This window comes from Ascaphus truei, chromosome 6 (assembly GCF_040206685.1).
Source record: "Ascaphus truei isolate aAscTru1 chromosome 6, aAscTru1.hap1, whole genome shotgun sequence".
NCBI lineage: Eukaryota > Metazoa > Chordata > Amphibia > Anura > Ascaphidae > Ascaphus > Ascaphus truei.
This window is the reverse complement of record NC_134488.1, coordinates 28,290,327-28,302,449: the sequence shown is the minus strand read 5'-3', so window position 1 is coordinate 28,302,449 and position 12,123 is coordinate 28,290,327. Positions and strand designations below refer to the sequence as shown.

The window sequence follows — 12,123 nt, the reverse complement described above, 5'->3', positions numbered from 1 at the left end:
GCTCTTAAGAGCTTTTTGGTTTCTTCTGCAGATCACTTGGAATTCATACGGATCACTACTTCTGCACTTATTTGCTACAGCCGGTCACATTGGTGTTTTATTCTTGAATAGGGACTGAAACTGCCACAAACGCAGTGCCACGTCTCCCAGAAACCCTACAATAAATCTAAATGCAATTGAGATGTTAGCCAATCAGTACAGAATATTCTCTTGACGGCAGTAGTGCAGCGACTAACTAAGTGGTTGGGGATACTGAGCTGACACATGTGCAGACAGCTACTGTTTAAGTTATTAACGTTGTTCAGAAAGAAAACGGCCGTATACATGCACTGTTGCCCGAAAAACTCATTCCAACAGTGCATAAAATAGCTACTCTTTGCAATCACTTCTAACCTTTCACACTGATTTTTCGGTGTGATCTCGTGGCGCAACGGTAGCGCGTCTGACTCCAGATCAGAAGGTTGCGTGTTCAAATCACGTCGGGATCAGACATATCTATTTACCTTCATTAGTTTCTTGATTCCACTTTCATTTTTTGGAAACGCATATTTCAACATTAAGTACATGAAATTACATTCTACTTATGTGTACTTACATTGGAAGTACAGGACAGATTACATTGTAGTTACACTGCTAATACAGAAATTTCAAATAAAGCATTACCCACTAAATTATGCAGGTCATTGGATTTTACACTCTTAGAGGCAAGAAACAAAAATACACTTGAAAGAATATTGTATTGTTTATGATATGTTGTGCTGGCTCTTAAGAGCTTTTTGGTTTCTTCTGCAGATCATTTGAAATTTATACGGATCACTACTTCTGCACTTATTGGCTGCAGACATTTCTCTTTACCTTCATTAGTTTCTTGATTCCACTTTCATTTTTTGGAAATGCATATTTCAACATTAAGTACATGAAATTACATGCTACTTATGTGTACTTACATTGGAAGTACAGGACAGATTACATTGTAGTTACACTGCTAATACAGAAATTTCAAATAAAGCATTACCCACTAAATTATGCAGGTCATTGGATTTTACACTCTTAGAGGCAAGAAACAAAAATACACTTGAAAGAATATTGTATTGTTTATGATATGTTGTGCTGGCTCTTAAGAGCTTTTTGGTTTCTTCTGCAGATCACTTGAAATTCATACGGATCACTACTTCTGCACTTATTTGCTGCAGCCGGTCACATTGGGGTTTTATTCTTGAATAAGGACTGAAACTGTCACAAACGCAGTGCCACGTCTCCCAGAAACCCTACAATAAATCTAAATGCAATTGAGATGTTAGCCAATCAGTACAGAATATTCTCTTGACGGCAGTAGTGCAGCGACTAACTAAGTGGTTGGGGATACTGAGCTGACACATGTGCAGACAGCTACTGTTTAAGTTATTAACGTTGTTCAGAAAGAAAACGGCCGTATACATGCACTGTTGCCCGAAAAACTCATTCCAACAGTGCATAAAATAGCTACTCTTTGCAATCACTTCTAACCTTTCACACTGATGTTTCTGTGTGATCTCGTGGCGCAACGGTAGCGCGTTTGACTCCAGATCAGAAGGTTGCGTGTTAAAATCACGTCGGGATCAGACATTTCTCTTTACCTTCATTAGTTTCTTGATTCCACTTTCATTTTTTGGAAATGCATATTTCAACATTAAGTACATGAAATTACATGCTACTTATGTGTACTTACATTGGAAGTACAGGACAGATTACATTGTAGTTACACTGCTAATACAGAAATTTCAAATAAAGTATTACCCACTAAATTATGCAGGTCATTGGATTTTACACTCTTAGAGGCAAGAAACAAAAATACACTTGAAAGAATATTGTATTGTTTATGATATGTTGTTCTGGCTCTTAAGAGCTTTTTGGTTTCTTCTGCAGATCACTTGAAATTCATACGGATCACTACTTCTGCACTTATTTGCTGCAGCCGGTCACATTGGGGTTTTATTCTTGAATAGGGACTGAAACTGCCACAAACGCAGTGCCACGTCTCCCAGAAACCCTACAATAAAACTAAATGCAATTGAGATGTTAGCCAATCAGTACAGAATATTCTCTTGACGGCAGTAGTGCAGCGACTAACTAAGTGGTTGGGGATACTGAGCTGACACATGTGCAGACAGCTACTGTTTAAGTTATTAACGTTGTTCAGAAAGAAAACGGCCGTATACATGCACTGTTGCCCGAAAAACTCATTCCAACAGTGCATAAAATAGCTACTCTTTGCAATCACTTCTAACCTTTCACACTGATGTTTCTGTGTGATCTCGTGGCGCAACGGTAGCGCGTCTGACTCCAGATCAGAAGGTTGCGTGTTCAAATCACGTCGGGATCAGACATTTCTATTTACCTTCATTAGTTTCTTGATTCCACTTTCATTTTTTGGAAACGCATATTTCAACATTAAGTACATGAAATTACATTCTACTTATGTGTACTTACATTGGAAGTACAGGACAGATTACATTGTAGTTACACTGCTAATACAGAAATTTCAAATAAAGCATTACCCACTAAATTATGCAGGTCATTGGATTTTACACTCTTAGAGGCAAGAAACAAAAATACACTTGAAAGAATATTGTATTGTTTATGATATGTTGTGCTGGCTCTTAAGAGCTTTTTGGTTTCTTCTGCAGATCACTTGGAATTCATACGGATCACTACTTCTGCACTTATTTGCTACAGCCGGTCACATTGGTGTTTTATTCTTGAATAGGGACTGAAACTGCCACAAACGCAGTGCCACGTCTCCCAGAAACCCTACAATAAATCTAAATGCAATTGAGATGTTAGCCAATCAGTACAGAATATTCTCTTGACGGCAGTAGTGCAGCGACTAACTAAGTGGTTGGGGATACTGAGCTGACACATGTGCAGACAGCTACTGTTTAAGTTATTAACGTTGTTCAGAAAGAAAACGGCCGTATACATGCACTGTTGCCCGAAAAACTCATTCCAACAGTGCATAAAATAGCTACTCTTTGCAATCACTTCTAACCTTTCACACTGATTTTTCGGTGTGATCTCGTGGCGCAACGGTAGCGCGTCTGACTCCAGATCAGAAGGTTGCGTGTTCAAATCACGTCGGGATCAGACATATCTATTTACCTTCATTAGTTTCTTGATTCCACTTTCATTTTTTGGAAACGCATATTTCAACATTAAGTACATGAAATTACATTCTACTTATGTGTACTTACATTGGAAGTACAGGACAGATTACATTGTAGTTACACTGCTAATACAGAAATTTCAAATAAAGCATTACCCACTAAATTATGCAGGTCATTGGATTTTACACTCTTAGAGGCAAGAAACAAAAATACACTTGAAAGAATATTGTATTGTTTATGATATGTTGTGCTGGCTCTTAAGAGCTTTTTGGTTTCTTCTGCAGATCATTTGAAATTTATACGGATCACTACTTCTGCACTTATTGGCTGCAGACATTTCTCTTTACCTTCATTAGTTTCTTGATTCCACTTTCATTTTTTGGAAATGCATATTTCAACATTAAGTACATGAAATTACATGCTACTTATGTGTACTTACATTGGAAGTACAGGACAGATTACATTGTAGTTACACTGCTAATACAGAAATTTCAAATAAAGCATTACCCACTAAATTATGCAGGTCATTGGATTTTACACTCTTAGAGGCAAGAAACAAAAATACACTTGAAAGAATATTGTATTGTTTATGATATGTTGTGCTGGCTCTTAAGAGCTTTTTGGTTTCTTCTGCAGATCACTTGAAATTCATACGGATCACTACTTCTGCACTTATTTGCTGCAGCCGGTCACATTGGGGTTTTATTCTTGAATAAGGACTGAAACTGTCACAAACGCAGTGCCACGTCTCCCAGAAACCCTACAATAAATCTAAATGCAATTGAGATGTTAGCCAATCAGTACAGAATATTCTCTTGACGGCAGTAGTGCAGCGACTAACTAAGTGGTTGGGGATACTGAGCTGACACATGTGCAGACAGCTACTGTTTAAGTTATTAACGTTGTTCAGAAAGAAAACGGCCGTATACATGCACTGTTGCCCGAAAAACTCATTCCAACAGTGCATAAAATAGCTACTCTTTGCAATCACTTCTAACCTTTCACACTGATGTTTCTGTGTGATCTCGTGGCGCAACGGTAGCGCGTCTGACTCCAGATCAGAAGGTTGCGTGTTAAAATCACGTCGGGATCAGACATTTCTCTTTACCTTCATTAGTTTCTTGATTCCACTTTCATTTTTTGGAAATGCATATTTCAACATTAAGTACATGAAATTACATGCTACTTATGTGTACTTACATTGGAAGTACAGGACAGATTACATTGTAGTTACACTGCTAATACAGAAATTTCAAATAAAGTATTACCCACTAAATTATGCAGGTCATTGGATTTTACACTCTTAGAGGCAAGAAACAAAAATACACTTGAAAGAATATTGTATTGTTTATGATATGTTGTTCTGGCTCTTAAGAGCTTTTTGGTTTCTTCTGCAGATCACTTGAAATTCATACGGATCACTACTTCTGCACTTATTTGCTGCAGCCGGTCACATTGGGGTTTTATTCTTGAATAGGGACTGAAACTGCCACAAACGCAGTGCCACGTCTCCCAGAAACCCTACAATAAAACTAAATGCAATTGAGATGTTAGCCAATCAGTACAGAATATTCTCTTGACGGCAGTAGTGCAGCGACTAACTAAGTGGTTGGGGATACTGAGCTGACACATGTGCAGACAGCTACTGTTTAAGTTATTAACGTTGTTCAGAAAGAAAACGGCCGTATACATGCACTGTTGCCCGAAAAACTCATTCCAACAGTGCATAAAATAGCTACTCTTTGCAATCACTTCTAACCTTTCACACTGATGTTTCTGTGTGATCTCGTGGCGCAACGGTAGCGCGTCTGACTCCAGATCAGAAGGTTGCGTGTTCAAATCACGTCGGGATCAGACATTTCTATTTACCTTCATTAGTTTCTTGATTCCACTTTCATTTTTTGGAAACGCATATTTCAACATTAAGTACATGAAATTACATTCTACTTATGTGTACTTACATTGGAAGTACAGGACAGATTACATTGTAGTTACACTGCTAATACAGAAATTTCAAATAAAGTATTACCCACTAAATTATGCAGGTCATTGGATTTTACACTCTTAGAGGCAAGAAACAAAAATACACTTGAAAGAATATTGTATTGTTTATGATATGTTGTGCTGGCTCTTAAGAGCTTTTTGGTTTCTTCTGCAGATCACTTGAAATTCATACGGATCACTACTTCTGCACTTATTTTCTGCAGCCGGTCACATTGGGGTTTTATTCTTGAATAAGGACTGAAACTGTCACAAACGCAGTGCCACGTCTCCCAGAAACCCTACAATAAATCTAAATGCAATTGAGATGTTAGCCAATCAGTACAGAATATTCTCTTGACGGCAGTAGTGCAGCGACTAACTAAGTGGTTGGGGATACTGAGCTGACACATGTGCAGACAGCTACTGTTTAAGTTATTAACGTTGTTCAGAAAGAAAACGGCCGTATACATGCACTGTTGCCCGAAAAACTCATTCCAACAGTGCATAAAATAGCTACTCTTTGCAATCACTTCTAACCTTTCACACTGATGTTTCTGTGTGATCTCGTGGCGCAACGGTAGCGCGTCTGACTCCAGATCAGAAGGTTGCGTGTTCAAATCACGTCGGGATCAGACATTTCTCTTTACCTTCATTAGTTTCTTGATTCCACTTTCATTTTTTGGAAATGCATATTTCAACATTAAGTACATGAAATTACATGCTACTTATGTGTACTTACATTGGAAGTACAGGACAGATTACATTGTAGTTACACTGCTAATACAGAAATTTCAAATAAAGCATTACCCACTAAATTATGCAGGTCATTGGATTTTACACTCTTAGAGGCAAGAAACAAAAATACACTTGAAAGAATATTGTATTGTTTATGATATGTTGTGCTGGCTCTTAAGAGCTTTTTGGTTTCTTCTGCAGATCACTTGAAATTCATACGGATCACTACTTCTGCACTTATTTGCTGCAGCCGGTCACATTGGGGTTTTATTCTTGAATAAGGACTGAAACTGTCACAAACGCAGTGCCACGTCTCCCAGAAACCCTACAATAAATCTAAATGCAATTGAGATGTTAGCCAATCAGTACAGAATATTCTCTTGACGGCAGTAGTGCAGCGACTAACTAAGTGGTTGGGGATACTGAGCTGACACATGTGCAGACAGCTACTGTTTAAGTTATTAACGTTGTTCAGAAAGAAAACGGCCGTATACATGCACTGTTGCCCGAAAAACTCATTCCAACAGTGCATAAAATAGCTACTCTTTGCAATCACTTCTAACCTTTCACACTGATGTTTCTGTGTGATCTCGTGGCGCAACGGTAGCGCGTCTGACTCCAGATCAGAAGGTTGCGTGTTCAAATCACGTCGGGATCAGACATTTCTATTTACCTTCATTAGTTTCTTGATTCCACTTTCATTTTTTGGAAACGCATATTTCAACATTAAGTACATGAAATTACATTCTACTTATGTGTACTTACATTGGAAGTACAGGACAGATTACATTGTAGTTACACTGCTAATACAGAAATTTCAAATAAAGCATTACCCACTAAATTATGCAGGTCATTGGATTTTACACTCTTAGAGGCAAGAAACAAAAATACACTTGAAAGAATATTGTATTGTTTATGATATGTTGTGCTGGCTCTTAAGAGCTTTTTGGTTTCTTCTGCAGATCACTTGGAATTCATACGGATCACTACTTCTGCACTTATTTGCTACAGCCGGTCACATTGGTGTTTTATTCTTGAATAGGGACTGAAACTGCCACAAACGCAGTGCCACGTCTCCCAGAAACCCTACAATAAATCTAAATGCAATTGAGATGTTAGCCAATCAGTACAGAATATTCTCTTGACGGCAGTAGTGCAGCGACTAACTAAGTGGTTGGGGATACTGAGCTGACACATGTGCAGACAGCTACTGTTTAAGTTATTAACGTTGTTCAGAAAGAAAACGGCCGTATACATGCACTGTTGCCCGAAAAACTCATTCCAACAGTGCATAAAATAGCTACTCTTTGCAATCACTTCTAACCTTTCACACTGATTTTTCGGTGTGATCTCGTGGCGCAACGGTAGCGCGTCTGACTCCAGATCAGAAGGTTGCGTGTTCAAATCACGTCGGGATCAGACATATCTATTTACCTTCATTAGTTTCTTGATTCCACTTTCATTTTTTGGAAACGCATATTTCAACATTAAGTACATGAAATTACATTCTACTTATGTGTACTTACATTGGAAGTACAGGACAGATTACATTGTAGTTACACTGCTAATACAGAAATTTCAAATAAAGCATTACCCACTAAATTATGCAGGTCATTGGATTTTACACTCTTAGAGGCAAGAAACAAAAATACACTTGAAAGAATATTGTATTGTTTATGATATGTTGTGCTGGCTCTTAAGAGCTTTTTGGTTTCTTCTGCAGATCATTTGAAATTTATACGGATCACTACTTCTGCACTTATTGGCTGCAGACATTTCTCTTTACCTTCATTAGTTTCTTGATTCCACTTTCATTTTTTGGAAATGCATATTTCAACATTAAGTACATGAAATTACATGCTACTTATGTGTACTTACATTGGAAGTACAGGACAGATTACATTGTAGTTACACTGCTAATACAGAAATTTCAAATAAAGCATTACCCACTAAATTATGCAGGTCATTGGATTTTACACTCTTAGAGGCAAGAAACAAAAATACACTTGAAAGAATATTGTATTGTTTATGATATGTTGTGCTGGCTCTTAAGAGCTTTTTGGTTTCTTCTGCAGATCACTTGAAATTCATACGGATCACTACTTCTGCACTTATTTGCTGCAGCCGGTCACATTGGGGTTTTATTCTTGAATAAGGACTGAAACTGTCACAAACGCAGTGCCACGTCTCCCAGAAACCCTACAATAAATCTAAATGCAATTGAGATGTTAGCCAATCAGTACAGAATATTCTCTTGACGGCAGTAGTGCAGCGACTAACTAAGTGGTTGGGGATACTGAGCTGACACATGTGCAGACAGCTACTGTTTAAGTTATTAACGTTGTTCAGAAAGAAAACGGCCGTATACATGCACTGTTGCCCGAAAAACTCATTCCAACAGTGCATAAAATAGCTACTCTTTGCAATCACTTCTAACCTTTCACACTGATGTTTCTGTGTGATCTCGTGGCGCAACGGTAGCGCGTCTGACTCCAGATCAGAAGGTTGCGTGTTAAAATCACGTCGGGATCAGACATTTCTCTTTACCTTCATTAGTTTCTTGATTCCACTTTCATTTTTTGGAAATGCATATTTCAACATTAAGTACATGAAATTACATGCTACTTATGTGTACTTACATTGGAAGTACAGGACAGATTACATTGTAGTTACACTGCTAATACAGAAATTTCAAATAAAGTATTACCCACTAAATTATGCAGGTCATTGGATTTTACACTCTTAGAGGCAAGAAACAAAAATACACTTGAAAGAATATTGTATTGTTTATGATATGTTGTTCTGGCTCTTAAGAGCTTTTTGGTTTCTTCTGCAGATCACTTGAAATTCATACGGATCACTACTTCTGCACTTATTTGCTGCAGCCGGTCACATTGGGGTTTTATTCTTGAATAGGGACTGAAACTGCCACAAACGCAGTGCCACGTCTCCCAGAAACCCTACAATAAAACTAAATGCAATTGAGATGTTAGCCAATCAGTACAGAATATTCTCTTGACGGCAGTAGTGCAGCGACTAACTAAGTGGTTGGGGATACTGAGCTGACACATGTGCAGACAGCTACTGTTTAAGTTATTAACGTTGTTCAGAAAGAAAACGGCCGTATACATGCACTGTTGCCCGAAAAACTCATTCCAACAGTGCATAAAATAGCTACTCTTTGCAATCACTTCTAACCTTTCACACTGATGTTTCTGTGTGATCTCGTGGCGCAACGGTAGCGCGTCTGACTCCAGATCAGAAGGTTGCGTGTTCAAATCACGTCGGGATCAGACATTTCTATTTACCTTCATTAGTTTCTTGATTCCACTTTCATTTTTTGGAAACGCATATTTCAACATTAAGTACATGAAATTACATTCTACTTATGTGTACTTACATTGGAAGTACAGGACAGATTACATTGTAGTTACACTGCTAATACAGAAATTTCAAATAAAGCATTACCCACTAAATTATGCAGGTCATTGGATTTTACACTCTTAGAGGCAAGAAACAAAAATACACTTGAAAGAATATTGTATTGTTTATGATATGTTGTGCTGGCTCTTAAGAGCTTTTTGGTTTCTTCTGCAGATCACTTGGAATTCATACGGATCACTACTTCTGCACTTATTTGCTGCAGCCGGTCACATTGGGGTTTTATTCTTGAATAGGGACTGAAACTGCCACAAACGCAGTGCCACGTCTCCCAGAAACCCTACAATAAATCTAAATGCAATTGAGATGTTAGCCAATCAGTACAGAATATTCTCTTGACGGCAGTAGTGCAGCGACTAACTAAGTGGTTGGGGATACTGAGCTGACACATGTGCAGACAGCTACTGTTTAAGTTATTAACGTTGTTCAGAAAGAAAACGGCCGTATACATGCACTGTTGCCCGAAAAACTCATTCCAACAGTGCATAAAATAGCTACTCTTTGCAATCACTTCTAACCTTTCACACTGATGTTTCTGTGTGATCTCGTGGCGCAACGGTAGCGCGTCTGACTTCTGATCAGAAGGTTGCGTGTTCAAATCACGTCGGGATCAGACATTTCTATTTACCTTCATTAGTTTCTTGATTCCACTTTCATTTTTTGGAAACGCATATTTCAACATTAAGTACATGAAATTACATTCTACTTATGTGTACTTACATTGGAAGTACAGGACAGATTACATTGTAGTTACACTGCTAATACAGAAATTTCAAATAAAGCATTACCCACTAAATTATGCAGGTCATTGGATTTTACACTCTTAGAGGCAAGAAACAAAAATACACTTGAAAGAATATTGTATTGTTTATGATATGTTGTGCTGGCTCTTAAGAGCTTTTTGGTTTCTTCTGCAGATCACTTGGAATTCATACGGATCACTACTTCTGCACTTATTTGCTGCAGCCGGTCACATTGGGGTTTTATTCTTGAATAGGGACTGAAACTGCCACAAACGCAGTGCCACGTCTCCCAGAAACCCTACAATAAATCTAAATGCAATTGAGATGTTAGCCAATCAGTACAGAATATTCTCTTGACGGCAGTAGTGCAGCGACTAACTAAGTGGTTGGGGATACTGAGCTGACACATGTGCAGACAGCTACTGTTTAAGTTATTAACGTTGTTCAGAAAGAAAACGGCCGTATACATGCACTGTTGCCCGAAAAACTCATTCCAACAGTGCATAAAATAGCTACTCTTTGCAATCACTTCTAACCTTTCACACTGATGTTTCTGTGTGATCTCGTGGCGCAACGGTAGCGCGTCTGACTTCTGATCAGAAGGTTGCGTGTTCAAATCACGTCGGGATCAGACATTTCTATTTACCTTCATTAGTTTCTTGATTCCACTTTCATTTTTTGGAAACGCATATTTCAACATTAAGTACATGAAATTACATTCTACTTATGTGTACTTACATTGGAAGTACAGGACAGATTACATTGTAGTTACACTGCTAATACAGAAATTTCAAATAAAGCATTACCCACTAAATTATGCAGGTCATTGGATTTTACACTCTTAGAGGCAAGAAACAAAAATACACTTGAAAGAATATTGTATTGTTTATGATATGTTGTGCTGGCTCTTAAGAGCTTTTTGGTTTCTTCTGCAGATCACTTGGAATTCATACGGATCACTACTTCTGCACTTATTTGCTGCAGCCGGTCACATTGGGGTTTTATTCTTGAATAGGGACTGAAACTGCCACAAACGCAGTGCCACGTCTCCCAGAAACCCTACAATAAATCTAAATGCAATTGAGATGTTAGCCAATCAGTACAGAATATTCTCTTGACGGCAGTAGTGCAGCGACTAACTAAGTGGTTGGGGATACTGAGCTGACACATGTGCAGACAGCTACTGTTTAAGTTATTAACGTTGTTCAGAAAGAAAACGGCCGTATACATGCACTGTTGCCCGAAAAACTCATTCCAACAGTGCATAAAATAGCTACTCTTTGCAATCACTTCTAACCTTTCACACTGATGTTTCTGTGTGATCTCGTGGCGCAACGGTAGCGCGTCTGACTTCTGATCAGAAGGTTGCGTGTTCAAATCACGTCGGGATCAGACATTTCTATTTACCTTCATTAGTTTCTTGATTCCACTTTCATTTTTTGGAAACGCATATTTCAACATTAAGTACATGAAATTACATTCTACTTATGTGTACTTACATTGGAAGTACAGGACAGATTACATTGTAGTTACACTGCTAATACAGAAATTTCAAATAAAGCATTACCCACTAAATTATGCAGGTCATTGGATTTTACACTCTTAGAGGCAAGAAACAAAAATACACTTGAAAGAATATTGTATTGTTTATGATATGTTGTGCTGGCTCTTAAGAGCTTTTTGGTTTCTTCTGCAGATCACTTGGAATTCATACGGATCACTACTTCTGCACTTATTTGCTGCAGCCGGTCACATTGGGGTTTTATTCTTGAATAGGGACTGAAACTGCCACAAACGCAGTGCCACGTCTCCCAGAAACCCTACAATAAATCTAAATGCAATTGAGATGTTAGCCAATCAGTACAGAATATTCTCTTGACGGCAGTAGTGCAGCGACTAACTAAGTGGTTGGGGATACTGAGCTGACACATGTGCAGACAGCTACTGTTTAAGTTATTAACGTTGTTCAGAAAGAAAACGGCCGTATACATGCACTGTTGCCCGAAAAACTCATTCCAACAGTGCATAAAATAGCTACTCTTTGCAATCACTTCTAACCTTTCACACTGATGTTTCTG

The 12,123-nt window shown here is 38.2% G+C and overlaps 11 non-coding genes across 11 annotated transcripts; all 11 read left to right on the top strand.

Annotated features, from left to right (window-relative positions):
* The first annotated feature begins 416 nt into the window (after window positions 1–416).
* TRNAW-CCA (transfer RNA tryptophan (anticodon CCA)) lies at window positions 417–488 on the top strand. The gene has a single exon. It is a non-coding gene; the product is annotated as a tRNA-Trp (tRNA).
* A 1,802-nt stretch (window positions 489–2,290) lies between these two features.
* Window positions 2,291–2,362, top strand: TRNAW-CCA (transfer RNA tryptophan (anticodon CCA)). The gene has a single exon. It is a non-coding gene; the product is annotated as a tRNA-Trp (tRNA).
* A 689-nt stretch (window positions 2,363–3,051) lies between these two features.
* TRNAW-CCA (transfer RNA tryptophan (anticodon CCA)) lies at window positions 3,052–3,123 on the top strand. The gene has a single exon. It is a non-coding gene; the product is annotated as a tRNA-Trp (tRNA).
* A 1,802-nt stretch (window positions 3,124–4,925) lies between these two features.
* TRNAW-CCA (transfer RNA tryptophan (anticodon CCA)) lies at window positions 4,926–4,997 on the top strand. The gene has a single exon. It is a non-coding gene; the product is annotated as a tRNA-Trp (tRNA).
* A 689-nt stretch (window positions 4,998–5,686) lies between these two features.
* Window positions 5,687–5,758, top strand: TRNAW-CCA (transfer RNA tryptophan (anticodon CCA)). The gene has a single exon. It is a non-coding gene; the product is annotated as a tRNA-Trp (tRNA).
* A 689-nt stretch (window positions 5,759–6,447) lies between these two features.
* Window positions 6,448–6,519, top strand: TRNAW-CCA (transfer RNA tryptophan (anticodon CCA)). The gene has a single exon. It is a non-coding gene; the product is annotated as a tRNA-Trp (tRNA).
* A 689-nt stretch (window positions 6,520–7,208) lies between these two features.
* On the top strand, window positions 7,209–7,280 carry TRNAW-CCA (transfer RNA tryptophan (anticodon CCA)). Its single transcript has one exon. It is a non-coding gene; the product is annotated as a tRNA-Trp (tRNA).
* Window positions 7,281–9,082: 1,802 nt separating this feature from the next.
* Window positions 9,083–9,154, top strand: TRNAW-CCA (transfer RNA tryptophan (anticodon CCA)). The gene has a single exon. It is a non-coding gene; the product is annotated as a tRNA-Trp (tRNA).
* A 689-nt stretch (window positions 9,155–9,843) lies between these two features.
* TRNAR-UCU (transfer RNA arginine (anticodon UCU)) lies at window positions 9,844–9,915 on the top strand. Its single transcript has one exon. It is a non-coding gene; the product is annotated as a tRNA-Arg (tRNA).
* Window positions 9,916–10,604: 689 nt separating this feature from the next.
* On the top strand, window positions 10,605–10,676 carry TRNAR-UCU (transfer RNA arginine (anticodon UCU)). The gene has a single exon. It is a non-coding gene; the product is annotated as a tRNA-Arg (tRNA).
* A 689-nt stretch (window positions 10,677–11,365) lies between these two features.
* Window positions 11,366–11,437, top strand: TRNAR-UCU (transfer RNA arginine (anticodon UCU)). The gene has a single exon. It is a non-coding gene; the product is annotated as a tRNA-Arg (tRNA).
* The last annotated feature ends 686 nt before the right edge of the window (window positions 11,438–12,123 follow it).